The sequence below is a fragment of the Suricata suricatta genome, chromosome 1, assembly GCF_006229205.1.
Source record: "Suricata suricatta isolate VVHF042 chromosome 1, meerkat_22Aug2017_6uvM2_HiC, whole genome shotgun sequence".
Lineage (NCBI taxonomy): Eukaryota > Metazoa > Chordata > Mammalia > Carnivora > Herpestidae > Suricata > Suricata suricatta.
Window position 1 is genome coordinate 8,605,041 of NC_043700.1, and position 13,551 is coordinate 8,618,591.

Genomic DNA, 13,551 nt, shown 5'->3' on the forward strand with positions numbered 1-13,551 from the left:
ACACTCAAAATTAGAAAAGGGAAGTTGCAACCCATACCTCTTATATACAAAGCTAATGAGAGACTACTACAAAAAATTAGAAACCTACAGTCTTTCAAGACCGTAAGAATTAGTAAATCAGAACAAAATGATTGGTAGTAATGAAATTAAATCAGTAATCAAAAAGCTGCCAACAAGAAGTCCAGAATCATAGAGTTTTAGTGAATTTTACTAAATATTTAAGGAACATTTAACATTTATCCTTTTCAAAGAAAGGAATCCAAGAAATAAAAACAGGAAGGATTGCCTTCAGATTCATTCCACAGGGCCAAAACCAAAGGTCTCAAAAAAATATACACATATACGAACATCTCTAATGGACATAGATGCAAAAATCCTTGAAAAAAATTACAAGCCAAATTCATCAATGCATTTATATTATTATTTACCACAATTAAGTGTGACTTAAACCAGGGATGCAAGGATGGTTCAAATTCTGCAAATCAATCAAGATGATACACTACAAACCATTGGTCCAAAATATTGATTCTTGCTCCCCTCTTTTACCTAGTTGAGTAATTTTCTGTCGGCATTGCCTTTATGCTGTTTAGAAATGATAGAACAGTTACTCTTTAAAATAAAACCACCCTCTAGGCAATCCTCAGTGTCTTTTTATCCTTGGACAAACACTGAATTAAGGACAATAACTAAAGAATCTGCAAAACCAAGGGAGGAGCCTCACAAGCTTTTCTATTAATTTTAAATCGTTATCAGGAGCTATGACTCAGGGCTCCCAGATCGTTGTCAGCGTGTGCACATGTTGACAGGACCTTGTGATGCCCCAAAATGGGTGGGAAGCAGAATGGCGTAAATCTAAGGATGATGTTTGAGGTCACCATTCTCCACTAGAGTCATCTCAGGGACCAGAAAAAGCTCATCTTTTAAAAGCCATCCCCAGAGTCGTCTTTGCCTCTACTGGTTAGTTTACTATTCAAACCTGCTAATAAAGATGAACCCAGGAGCGGCTTTAAAGCCCATTGGGAAGTCCTCTTTGGCATTCCAGTTCCATACAAATAACTAAGGTCACCAAGTCTGCTCTAGCAGCTCTGTTTGTAAATGGATTTCCCCCTGAGATTAGTGGGTTAATACGGAGGACGAAGAAAAAAAAAAAAAAAAGACAGAAGACCACAGGCCTAACTGAACTCCTGGCTAGAGCTGAGAACTTTGTTTTTATTTTTATTTATTTATTTATTTATTTTTTCCACGCATGCAAAAGCAAAGGGCGGTTTTATTACAGGCTCAGGCTGGCCAAGCCTAAGCTCGGGCTCACATACTTTACCACCACAGCGGATAGTGCTGAGAGCCCCGAACAAAGGTGGGGTAGGGCTTTTATGAGTTTGGGAAGGGGGAGTTACAGGAAATTGTGACATAGGTACAGTGATCCAATCGTTGTTACACAATATTATTGACAGCTGGTTTATCCAATTACAACATTTAGAGTGTTAACCAATCAGAGTAGACCCAGGACCCTCACATAGGGTGTAACTAGCCTTCCCTTAGGAATACTGAGGGTATTACAAGGGTGGTCCCTCTTGTCTTGGGCAATGTGTGCCCTTCTATTGTCTCAAACCTGCGTCCTTACATTCCCCCCTGTCTTGTAACTGACCCAATCCTGGGTCAGCTGAGTTACCATTGTACCCCTAAAGCCTGGCATAGCCCTCCTTGGTGTAAGGGGAATTTCTTACCCTGCAAAGGGCATAGGGAAGGAGAGTCTACCCAATTTCCGCCAGTCTCCATGGTTAATTTGGTAAGGGTTAGAGCTGAGAACTTTGAAAGAACCTTGGAACAAGATCATAAATAAAAAGAACAACTCTGTCAAACTGTTTCACAGCTACACAAGCTTCAAGGCTAGACACCTAAAATGACACCAGGCCTCCCTAACCTATTTCACACTTCTGATGGCCCACCAGTGAAATAATGGTCCTAAGAATCATGTTTATTTTGTCCTCAACCAGGGCCCTGCACGTTCTTCAGCTCTAAGGAAGGGCCCGCCCATCTGGGCCCCTTGAGAGTCAGCAGGACTCTAATGGACGCTCTGGTAAGCCTTCTTATAACGCTGTGATTCCTTCCAACAGCCAAGGAGAGTAATGAAAACAAAAATCAATTAAAAACTGCCAAACTTTAGGCTCTTCTGGCAACCACTCCCCAGAATGAAGCAAATAAACACAAGATTTCCCTAGAGGGCATATCTGGCTTTATGCTCAGAAATTTGGACAATCTGGAAGCTGATCTTCAGAGGGTGATGAGCAAAAATTTAAACCCTCTCCCTTGAACTAAGTACACCCAGAGGAAATTGAGATGTTTTCACAAGTAAGTGGATATGTCGGTCCTTTGATTATCATTTCACGGACAACCCCATCCTTTGTAAAATTAAACACAACTCTCCTTATTTTACAACTATGGTGTTTACAGAAACACAGGTGTAGTTCCAAAGACAATTCACAGATCGTCAGTCCTTTTTACCAATCCCAATATCTCCCCTTTTTATCTCAAAAAGGCTTTGTAAGTATTATAAAAATTCAGGCCTTCAGTGACCAGAAGTCCTGAAAAGTTCTTGAATTTTTACCCAGTGCCTTTAAAATGTGAATATTCAGTGATTGCCTGGTCCTATCCAGCAAGTCCTTAGTCCTTTTTTTTTTTTTTTAATTGAATTCCAAGGAAGTAATTCTTATCCAGTCAAAACAGGGGGGGAAGACCATTTAAAAGTTGACTTGCAAGAAATCAATATAAATGTGAAATGTCTTCTCTCCCAATATTAAAGGAAAGCTTTACTTTAGCCATCTAGACAAATGGCCTTAACTTATTCTATAACTACCAAAAAAAACTCAGGTGGGAGATTTCTAAGTGGTAAATTCTGTACCTATTTCATGGCAGTGATTTTATTTTATTTTAATTTTTTTATGTCTTTTATTTATTTTTGAGAGACAGAGAGAGACACTGCAAGCAGGGGAAGGTCAGAGAGAGAGGGAGACACAGAATCTGAAGCAGGCTCCAGGTTCTGAGCTAGCTGGCAGCACAGAGCCGGATGCGGGGCTTGAACCCATGAACCCTGAGATCATGACCTGAGTCAAAGCTGGACGCTCAACTGAGCCACCCAGGCGCCCCCAGTAGTGATTTTAGAACAGAAGTTCTCAGTCTGCATGCTCACATGTGCGCATGTATTGTAAATGTGTTTCTACCTCCAGGTTGTATCACTGAAATTAATTTGTGAAAGAGCTCTAATTAGTTGGTTTGAAGTGAAATGCTATAAGGATTAGGCATTTTAAAAGTCAAAAAGCTGGAAACTAACTCACTCAAATCTTTTCTAAGGTCACATAATCTGGAAAAATATTTTATATAAAAGCTAGTTGAAGATTCATGGTTTAATTAAAACGGGTATGTTTTTAGAGTTAACATGAAACTTTTATTCTACCTAAGTTTACTGGCCCAATCAGTGTATGTTATCTTTCAGAAGATATGTCAAGAACAAAATAATATCTTAGAATAATGAATTACTTTAACCTTAACTTTTTTAAAGTAATCTAAACAAAACTGTCAAAAAAGTACATTAATGAAAAGTTTCAGGCAAGTTAAAAAAATGTTCCCCAAATATTTTTGATAACTTTAAGATTTTGCAAGTGACGTAATGCATTAAATGCACTACATATGTAAATTATATCCAAATAAGACAAGACAGCAATGACTAAGTATTATAGGCTTATATACTTTTGGCTTACAAAGAAACTAAAAAAATATTTGATTACTGCTATACTGAAAAATTAAGGCATAAATTTCTAGAAATTGTAAAAATTATAAATTTTCAAATTTAAAAAATGCTGCTATAACAGATGATTCACAATTGCTTACTTCTTAGTTTTCACTAGAAATCAAGATTTCTGAGGGTTAAAAATTCTCTGAATTAAAACTACTGAAAATAGAGATACTATATTTTTTTCATTGAGGAAAAAGTAATTTTGTTTTTAAAGGAGACAGAATTAAAGAGAAGAGGACAGAAAGAGAATGTTGAATTATAGAAAGTGTATTTAAAAAAAAAAAAACCTTTGTTTTTAACAAGATTGATCTTTGCCAGCATGATTACACTTAAATTTTTTTTTCCCCAAAGTTTTCTTGGATGTTTTGTCTGCTTCTCATAGGGTTCTGAGTCTCTTTTTCTCAATTAGGTTTCATAGTAATCTGTGATTTTATTTAAACAAGTGCAATAGAACTTTTTAAAGTATTTTTGAGAAACTTCCAAAAATCAAAGTCTGAAAAGGTCTTTAATCTGGAATATCCCAAAAGTGTGGGTGAAACTAATTAGGCTTATCTGATATGTAAATCACATGAGACCTGTTGTCAAATAAATATTACTAAGCCTTCTTTTTATTTGTAAAATCGGTGCACAGGGAGGTAAAGTCCCTTCTGCTTCTGCAAAAATGACCACCTCACTGCCAGCCTTGCCATTCTAGTGTGTTTGTGACCTGACGACAGTGTGCTCCGGCAGCACAGACAAAAGGGTGTGTGTGTGTGTGTGTGTGTGTGTGTGTGTGCAGGTAACAAAAACCTAATGAATCATCAGGGATAGAGGAAGCTCGAGATGGTTTTGCTCTTCCTAGATCCCTGACAAACGCTATTTTTCAATTTCTGCACTTGTTCACTCACTATAGTACATGGAAGATGACTCAAATTATAACTAGACATTGGTGTGGAACCTTTTACAAAATTACGATCCACCAGCAACATCTGACCTTTTTGCTCTATAATCCTAAAAAAAATTGGCTTCTTCCCAGAGGGTTTCAAGCGTCCTTCTAGCCCCTATGAAACAGCTGTGGCTGGACTTCATCAAACTGCCGTTTAGTATAGATTGTCAGTGTTTTCTGGGTAGGTTAAAGTATTCTCCTGCCACAAAGTCGGACTACCTCACAGTAAAAAAAAAAAAAGAAAAGAAAGAAAGGTTTCGCACTTGGGTTGTACTTTCCAGTGATAGAAGCACCCACTTCACTGGTGAAATCATAGACTTCTTGGTAGAAACCGAATGAACTTTTAAAAGCTCTATCTGCATATAACCTTTTGCTGATCCTTTGTTGTCTCATGCTTATATGATCCGCTCCTATGAGTCTCTAATGTTCAGGTCCATCATTAACAGGTTAAAGAGGCCTTCCTGGGTTCTAATTTAAAAGAACCTGTTAGAGTTTATGGGCCCTGGTGACTGGGTATGTTGAAACATCGTCAGGGCCAGACAGCTTGTGAGTACAGCTCAAAGGACCTGACTACTGCTGCATAGACGTTAGAGACATCGAAATCTACCAAACGGGGAAGAGAAGTGGCTGATATAAAGGTAGACAGAACGATGGGTCCAAGATTTCACAATTTAACTGAACATAAAACTCTTCTTCTGTTTACTTTACTTTGGCATGAGCCTGGAAAGATAGCACCTTCATCTCTTTTTCCCAGGCCATGGCGAAGCGGGGTAATCTCTTTTACTTCAGGGTAAGAGGAAATACAACTGGGTCCCTGACTCTTGACAAGACAGCTGTTGGTTGGCTCTAAATGTCCATTGTTAAAAAGGATTTACCAGGAGACATTCCTGATTCAGAACTCATACTGTTTGGCAGGTCCCTAGTTCTCTGGTTAGAGATACATTTCCATGTATCAGAAATGTGGCTATGATCACAAAGCTCTCCCAAATTCTTAAAATTATTATAATACCTGCTGCTAGATCCATAGCCACACAACAGATACCCTTAAACTCCCTAGCCTAAGTTGTGGGTGATAAAATAGCTCTGAATTATCTTTTAGCTGAACAAGGTAGTATCTTTGCTAGGACAACCTCTTCTGTGCCTGAATTAACACTTCTGGGGAAGTAAAAACTCAGTTACAGAAGAACAAGCTGCTAGACTAAAAAGGTGACTTTCAATGGGATCTTTGACTTACTTGAGTTTACTTGGGTTGAGTCTTGGGACCACAGCTCTAAACAAGTTGTTGTTGTTGTTTTTAGTGATTATTTTTAACAGAGAGAGACAGAGCATGAGTGGAGGAGGGAGAGAGAGAGAAGGAGACACAGAAACTGAAGCAAGCTCCAGGCTCTGATCTGTCAGCACAGACTGAAGTGGGGCTCAGGCCCACAAACCAGGAGATCATGACCTGAGCCGAAGTTGGATGCTTAACCGACTCTGTCAAGGTGCCCCAGGACCACAGCTCTAAAATGCACTCTAAATATTGGTAATCCTATTGCTTATAGCAATCATGATGATCTCCCTAAGGTGTTATTTTCTATCAAAAGCTTTAAATGTGTGTTTGCAGCATTAGCCACCAAGCAAAGGGTCTCCCTGATTAGAACATCTTAGAAATGAAAAACAATTACCAACCTAAAATGTCAACTGGAAAATGTGACCTGTGAAAATCATAGGGGTTAAATAAAATCATCATGAGCAATAGACACTCCACAAAAGAGCAACAAAAGTGTAGTCACCTCAGCGCAGTCTCTGAGTATGATGCTAATGACTTAAACTTTGATCACATCTCTCCGTTAAGCTCAAAGTCAGCTCAAACATGGAGGGACTCTATCACCTGATGGAGGTCCAGAACTGGGGCTTGACACCTAATCTAATGACAGTTCCAATTTCCTCCAGAATGTTGTCTTAACTGTGGAGTCTGAAATTTTCCATCACTGCCAATGAGTCTGCCACGTGGGTCCTCTCTACCCTCCCCTGAAAGAAAGTAATCTGCATGGTGAGACCCTCTTTGCTCTTAAGGGAAAAGAAATTTGCCTCAATCTTCTAGATATGGAATCTAGAAAACAAATGAAGTCCCAAAACGAACCAAAAAAAATAAAAAAACTGACTCAAATATAGAGAACAAACTGGTGGTTGCCAGAGGGGAGGGGTGCTGGGTGAAAAATAAGTTTAAACTTGCAGATATAAAATAAGTCAAGGGAATGTAAAATATAGCATAGGGGATGCAGTCAATATTGTAGTAACTTTGTAGGATGACAGTGAACTACATTTATCATGGTGAGCACTTTGTGAAGTTTATAACTGTCCAATCACCGTGTTGCACACCTGAAAGTAACAATTTTGTGAGTATGGTGGATTCACACAGAACTTTCGGGAATGCACACTTATGCATTGTGGCAGTACATCAGTAGCTCTAGAGGATAGTGGGGGGAATAGGGGGAAGGGGAAACAACAGAAAGGGAATTTTTGGAGGCACTTGTATACTGTCTTGATTATGGTAATGATTTCACAGGTGTGTACCTATTTCAGAATGTATCAAAGTATATGATTTAAATACATACATATTTTAATAGTATGTATTTACGGTTTGTTACCTTTGCTTCAATAAAGCTTTAAAAATGGTAAGAAATTATTTGCATAACATGTATAATAAATATATAGATATATCTACATATATGCATATGTGTTTTGTAAGACAAAAAGCCCAATTAAAAATGGGCAAAGTATTTGAACAGATACATCAACAAAGATGACTTTTGGAGGGAAAGAAACACATAAAATAATATTCAATATCATTTGACTCTATTGGAATGCAAATGAAAACTAATGCACTACTTCTACACATCCCATTAAATGGCAGAAATTAAAAAGGTGCATCATATCACATTCTGGGGAACTGTGAAGTCACTCTAAATCTCAAAACCTGTAGTATGAATGTAAAATATTACAGTTTTCCAAAACATTTTAGCCATTTCTTAAAACATTAAACACAAAACACCTTTATATCTCCACCATTATTACTATTACATAATATATTATACATATATTTTCCATAGGACAAATGGCTATAATATTACTAGGTATGTCTAGCCAGAACTTCTGGGTATTTGCCTACTGGAAACAGAAGCATATATAAATGCAAACATTGTACAGAAAGATTGAGAGCACCCTTATTTCAGTAGTCTAAATATCAAGAGGGAACTAGATGAACAGATTATAATAAGTACATACACTAGAATAATGCTGGACAATCAAAGCAATGAACTATTATACCCTGTATACACTAAAAACATGCATGATTCCATTTACTATAATTCTAAAGAATTCAAATTAAAAGGACAGAAAGATTTTTTTTTTTTTTTGCCTAGGGATGAACAAGGTAAGAAGAGTATGAAAGAAGAGGATTATACAAGGGAACGTTGGAAGTGATCAATGTGTTTAGCATCTTATTGTAATGATGGTTTCATTGAGATGAACATATGTCAAAATGTATTAAATTTGGACCAATAAAGATATTAAGATGCTGTGTATCTGTTATGATAAATTCAAAGTGCTGATCAATGGATAAATAGATGTGATAGATAGATAGATAGATAGATAGATAGATAGATACATAGATATTACACACAAACACGTACCAAACGGAGTATTACTCAGCCACAACAAAGAATGAAATCTTGCCATTTGCAACAATATGGATGGAGCTACAGAGTATTATGCTAAATGAAATAACAGAAATATAAATACCATATGATTTCACATATGTGGATTTTAAGACACAGAACAAAGGGAAAAAAGAGAAACCAAGAAAGGGTTAACTCTTAACTAAAGAGAATAAACAAATGGACACCGGAGGGGAGACGGATGTGGGGAATGGATTAAGTAGGTGATGGGGAAATTAAGGCAGGCATTGATTGTGATGGGCACCAAGTGGTGTATGGAGTTGTTGTATCACTATGTTGTACAGGTGCAACTAATATAACACTCTATGTTAACTAAGTGGAATTTAAATTCTAAAAACAATAAAATGACCATTTGTTGGTGAGGATTTAAAAACAATGGGAAGTCTACATTTCTTATAGGAATACGTTTCTTACAGTATGTGAAATATTTATTTACTATATGATGCTCTGACTGCCCTCTTTTATGTTTACCCAAGAGGAATGAGAACAAAATAACTGCTCATACATTTTTGTAGCTACTTCTTTACTAATATCTGAAACCTGGAAACAACTCAAATGTTCATCAATAGTGAATGGATTAATAAATTGGGTCATATTCACACATGATGTAGATTACTTTGCAATAAATATGAACAAACTGCTGATGCACACAGCAGCATTTATAGGTTATAAATTATCCTGTGTAAGAGAATCCAACCAAAAGTTCACATGTAATTCCATCTCTAGTAAATTCTAGAAACAACTAAATTTTAGTGACAAAACACAGCAAGATTCATGCAAAGGTGATCTGTAGGAACTTTGTAAAGAGATATTTTGTTGGCCATCATACACATTTGTCAAAGTTCTTCAAACTGTACACCTAAAATTGGTACTTACTACATATAAATTCTATCTCAATATAGTTGATTCAAACAACATGAAAGTACTAGTTTTATAAGAAACTTCATCTTAAAACTGACATGTTATTTCTATGTAGTATATTTTAGTGCCACATAAAATTATTTCCATGTCTTTTCATTTCTGTCCAACTATTATTTATAGTCAGATCTACAATTAGGGTCATGATACATTCCTTCAGCTTTTGAAAAATCTTACAATTAAAAAGTAAAGCCTAGCTCGACGTAGGCAATGCCAAAATCCAGCCATATTCAATTTATGTACATGCAAAATTATTAGACTTAATGCCCTTTTTAAAAACATTTATTTTGAGAGAGAGGGAGAGATACTCAGAGCAGCCTCTGGGTGTCAGTGTGGAGTCCAAAGTAGAGCTTGATCTCACAACTGTGAGATCATGACCTGAACTGAAATCAAGAGTTAGACACTTAACCAACTGAACCCACCAGATGCCCTGACTTAATGCCCTTTAAATTAAATTCAAATAGGAGGGGCCAAGATGGTGAAATAGCATGCAAGTCTTTTTTGCATTTCTCATCCCTGAAATAGAACCAAGTCAACACTAAACCATCTTACACACTTAGAAAGCTGATTTGAGGACTAACACAACCATCTGCACAACCCGAACCCCAGAACGCAGCAGGTATGCAGTGGGGACAGGTGACTGGGGGGGAGAGAAGCCGGGGAGGGCAGGGAGCTGCTTTTGTTTGCAGACAGAGTTTGCAGACAGTGGGAGAGGATAGGAAAAGCACCCACCCCAAAAGCAACTGAAGAGAAAGTGGAAAAAGTGGAAACAGTCACAGGGACTGAATAAAAAAGGGAGAAAGGAGAGAGAGTTTAAATTCCACTAAGACTCCATAACAGGAAGTGCAGAGTCTGGAACTCTATAGCTGGATACCTGGTGGTTCTCTGGTGGAAAGGGCTACTCCCCAGGAGCAGGGAGCAAGGTCCAAGGGGACCCTAGGCCACAGAGGGAGTGGCAGTTCCCTTGCTGGGAGGACATTTGATAGAGGTTGTAAAGCCACCACACAAAAATCCCAGCGGGCCACAGAGAACCACCATGTTTTCTAGTGTTGGAACAAGGATGTTAAGGGTAAAGCCAGGTGCCATATATGTGTTGTGATTTTCCACAATCCCTGAAACACTGATACTACAAGATGGTGTGAATGTTCCTGGATGTGGGCCACCACCTGGCCATTGCCCAGCGAGATTCTCCCCCAGAGGGTCTGAGCAGGTCAAAGCTGCAGGGCCCCTAGAAGTGAGAGGTTGGGAAGCACAACCCCATCTGAGTTAAATCTCAGGAGGGCGATGCCGTCTGGCAGACTCACAGCTTGGTTACCAACAGCGTAGAAGCAGAGAGTGGACAGAAGGTAGAGACAAAGCAGGGTTGCTTACTTGCTGGTCAGGGAGAGCACAGAGTTTCCCATACCACAGACTGGGTAGCTGGGTGATGCCATTTTCAACCCTCTTGCGCATACACATACGCACCACAAAGATCTACCCCTGTAAGCTGAGCAGTGCCACCTGGTGGAGAATGGAGCTATTACACTAAACCCCACTCGACTGGGCCAAGCACTCTTGATGAACACCCTAAGTCTCCACCCGCTTAGTTTACGGACTATAGTGTGACCACAAGTCTGTCTGCCTGCTTAGTTTGTGGGCTGTAGTGCTTCATAGCTTGACTTCCACAGGATACCAGGTAGAATTTCAATCGTATTTCATTCTGTTTGCAGGTCCATTTAACCAATATTTTTCTTTTTTAATCTTGAATACAGAAAAAAATGTTTTTCCATTTTTATTAAAAACATTTTTAATTTTTTTCTATTTTTACTTTGTAAAATTTTAAAATTATATTTATCATTTCATTGTATTAATTTTTAAAATATTGAAAAATTTTCTTTTTCTTTTCTTATCTTTCCCTGTATTGTCTAATCTGTCAAGCTTCTTTCAACAACCAGACTGAAACATAGGATCTAGCATCATTTTTTTTATTTCTTTGTATTGTTTTTAATATTTTAATTTTTTTTCCTTTATTAATTCATTTTCTTTCTTCAAAATGATGAAATGAAGGAATTCAGCCCAAAAAAAGACCAAGAAGAAATGACAGCCAGGGGCTTAATTCACACAGATACAAGAAGACGTCTGAATCAAAACAGAATGATGATGGTAACAATACTAGCTGGAGTTGGAAATATGTTAGAATCCCTTTTGCTGAGGGAAAAGAAGTGAAATCTCATCAGGATGAAATAAAAAGTGCTAGAACTGAACTGCAATCTAGAATGGATGCCATGGCTTATGGATGGGTGAGGCAGAGCTTTGATTCAGCAATAAAAAGGACACTTATGGAGAATAATGAAGCAGAAAAAAGAGGGAGACTAAGACAAAAGCGTGAAATATTAGAGAACTCAGCAATTAAAAAGGAATAACATCCGAATCATAGGGGTCCGAGAAGATGAGAGAGAAAAAGGGGTAGAAAACTTATGTGAGCAAATCACAGCGGAAAACGAGTCTAACCTGGGGAAAGCCAGACATCCAAATTCAGAAAGCTTGGAGACTCCCATTAGATTCAACAAAAACCAACCATCAACATGGCATATCCTAGTCAAATTCACAGAATACTCAGGCAAGGAAGGAATCATGAAAGCAGCAAGGGAGAAAAGTTCTCAACCTACAAGGGAAGACAGATCAGGTTTGCAGCACACACATCCATAGAAACTTGGCAGGCCAGGAAGGAGGAGCAGGATTTATTCAAGGTGCTGAATCGGAAAAAATGCAGCCAAGAATTCTTCATCCAGCAAGTCTGTCATTCAAGACAGAAGGAGAGATAAAAAGTTTCCCAGACAAACAAAAATTAAAGGAGTTCATGAACACTAAACCAACCCCACAAGAAATTTTAACAGGGATTCTCTCAAGGGAGAAAAGATGAAGGGGAAAAAAGACCAACAGCAACAAAACAAAACAAAACAAAACTAGAAAGGACCAGAGACCAGTACCAGACACTCCAATTCTCCAACACAATGGCAATAAATTTATGTCTTTCAGTACTCACTGTAAATGTCAGTGGTCTAAGCGGTCCAATCAAAAGACATACATATTTTAATAGTATGCATTTATGCTTTGTTACCTTTGCTTCAATAAAGCTTTAAAAAAGGGTAAGAGAAATTATTTACATAAAGATAAGAAAACAAGATCTATCTACATGCTGATTACAAGACACTCATTTTAGACCCAAAGACACCTTCGGATTGAAAATAAGGGGTGGACACCCATCTATCTTGCTAATGGTTGCCAAAGGAAAGTCTGAGTGGCCAGACTTATATCAGAAAATCTAGTTTTTAATATAAAGGCTGTAACAATGTAAGAAGGCATTATATCATAATTAAGGGGTTTCTCCACCAAGAAGATCGAACAATTATAAACATTTATGCTCCAAACATAGGGCACTCAAATATATAAATCAATTAATCACAAACATAAGAAACTCATCGATAATAATACCATCCTAGTAGGGGATTTCAACATCCACTTACAGCATGGACAGATCATCTAAACAGAAAATCAACAAAGAAACAATGGATTTGAATAACACTGGACTGGATGGACTAAACAGACAGATACAGACCATTTCATCCTAAAGCAGCAGAATATACCTTCTTCTCCAGTCCACATGGAACGTTCCCTGGAATAGATCACACACTGGGACATAAATCAGCCCTCGACAAGTACGCAAACATTGAGAACATACCATGCATCTTTTCAGATCACAATGCTCAAATCAACCACAAGAAAAAAATGTAAAAAGGTTACAAATACTTGGAGACTAAAGAACATTCTAGTATAGAGTGAATGGGCTAACCAGGAAGTTAAAGAAGAAATTAAAAAGTACATAGAAGCCAGTGATAATAATAACACCACAGCACCAAATCTCTGGGACACAGTAAAGGCAGTCATAAGAGGGAAATATATAGCAATCAGGCCTTCTTAAAGAAGGAAGGAGGGCCTCACATATACAGCCTAACCTTAAACCTAAATGAGTTGGAAAAAGAAAAGCAAATAAAACCCCAAACCAGCAAAAGACAGGAGATAATAAAGCTCAAAGCAGAAATCAATGTTATCAAAATTAAAAAAAGAAAAAAAGCCACAACAAAACAATAGAACAGATCAATGAAACCAGGAGGGGCTCTTTGAAAGAATTAACAAAACTGATAAACCCCTAGTCAGTT

The 13,551-nt window shown here is 37.7% G+C and overlaps 1 long non-coding RNA gene across 1 annotated transcript in view; it reads left to right on the forward strand.

The window, feature by feature from the left end:
* Positions 1–8,274, forward strand: part of LOC115299190 — an 11,396-nt gene extending 3,122 nt beyond the window's left edge. Inside the window, exons 2-3 of the long non-coding RNA XR_003912193.1 lie at positions 1,995–2,077; positions 8,120–8,274. This is a non-coding gene — a long non-coding RNA (uncharacterized LOC115299190). The remainder of the gene's footprint in view (positions 1–1,994; positions 2,078–8,119) is intronic.
* Positions 8,275–13,551: the final 5,277 nt, after the last annotated feature.